A 1,564-nucleotide genomic window follows, 5' to 3' on the forward strand; every position below is an offset into this window, starting at 1 on the left:
GAGTAAGTCTGATTCCCTGTAAGGACTGATCTGTTGACATCCACCCCTTGGCGCTCATATGACCGTATGCAATTGCGAGCGCCGTAAAACGTCTGCTAAAACTAAAACTAAAACTGTGAACTGCTATTTCTGGGGTGCCTTGATAGTCGAAGCAGAATTTGTGCTTTTGAGGCTCGAGAGGTGAGCAGAGTAAGCCTGATTCCCCGTTTGCTCTTCTCTGTTGACACCCACCCTTTGGCGCCCATATGACCTTATGCAGTTGCAAGCGCCGTAAAACCTTACAAAAACAAACAACACGTTGTACTTGTACACCAGTCACAACTCCACACGGGTCAGACAAGTGCGTCTTGTCCACGTAACCCCAGCGTCCCCGTGAAACAAAACCCCTGACATCAGCTCCCTGCCGTCAACAAAACACGTATCAGTTACGGAGCGAGGGCCGAGGGCTGGGTGTCTGTGCGTGCTCCGGAAATCCAACAGCGGGTCTGACGAAACGGAAACAGTAACAACAACACGATATATGGGAGACATCGTGGTGAAATCAGGCGCTCGTCAAAATAATGAAATCAACGAAATAGGCATTTTGGTGGCGGATAGGCAATTTTTTGGTAACTTTTTTGGGGGGCTCAACATCTTTTATGTCCATTAAAAAAAAAACATTTTTGTGTGCATTTTTATTGAAAAACATTGATTAAAGGCACAAAAATGTAGATTTCTAAATGTTCAGTTTCCAAGGACTCTCAAGCTGTGGGAGTTACCAAACTTTGGAGCTCATTTTCTCGCTAATTGTACCCCTGAGACCAGACGACCCTGACTTCCGTCAACTGCAAATATTTCGACCTCTACTCAACATAGGTGGATATTTTTCTATTCAGTACAGCATAACTGGATCTTTTTTTCGCCGAAAGGAAGGCAAATGCAGATGCCTTAAGATAATACCAATAACCCCACATACCCCAAAATAACGCCAACATACCCCAAAATGACGAGCGCCTGATTTCACCAGGTCGTGAGAGAAATGAGCATCTGGTTGTCAGCGAGAACTGTCTACATCTGGGCAACGCCCGGAAATCCTGCACAGGTCAGATGTCCTGTGACATCACGCGTCTTGTCTTCCGCTACTTAACCCAGATTATCTTTTTACTTTTATTTTGTTCCCCTCATAGTCACGACTGCCATACTTATGATGACGGAGACGGCTATTTATAGCAGCGGCCGCCGGGTGGGGATATTGTATCACTCTATCACACAAGGTTGTCGTAAGTTGGCGGGAAAAATAACTTGATTGTCAGGAATCTACCGTCGTGTCGAGGGCGGGAAGCGTATTATTGCCAGGCGACTAAGGTGAAAACGCGCTATCATTGGTATGTTGATGTTGTAGTTATCACCTTCTAGCTTTGAGGCGACTTTATCACGCCCCAATGTGTGACGGTGCACGGGTAGCTGTGACGTAGGAAGCTCCTACTTCTGGAACTTGAGATACCGTGGGGGTCAGGCATGCGATAAAACACTTGGTGTGAGGGTAGCCCAGCCCGGCAAATGGGCCGTTATTGGGGTGAGGGGG

Source organism: Aplysia californica, unplaced genomic scaffold (genome assembly GCF_000002075.1).
Source record: "Aplysia californica isolate F4 #8 unplaced genomic scaffold, AplCal3.0 scaffold01278, whole genome shotgun sequence".
In the NCBI taxonomy this organism is placed as follows: domain Eukaryota; kingdom Metazoa; phylum Mollusca; class Gastropoda; order Aplysiida; family Aplysiidae; genus Aplysia; species Aplysia californica.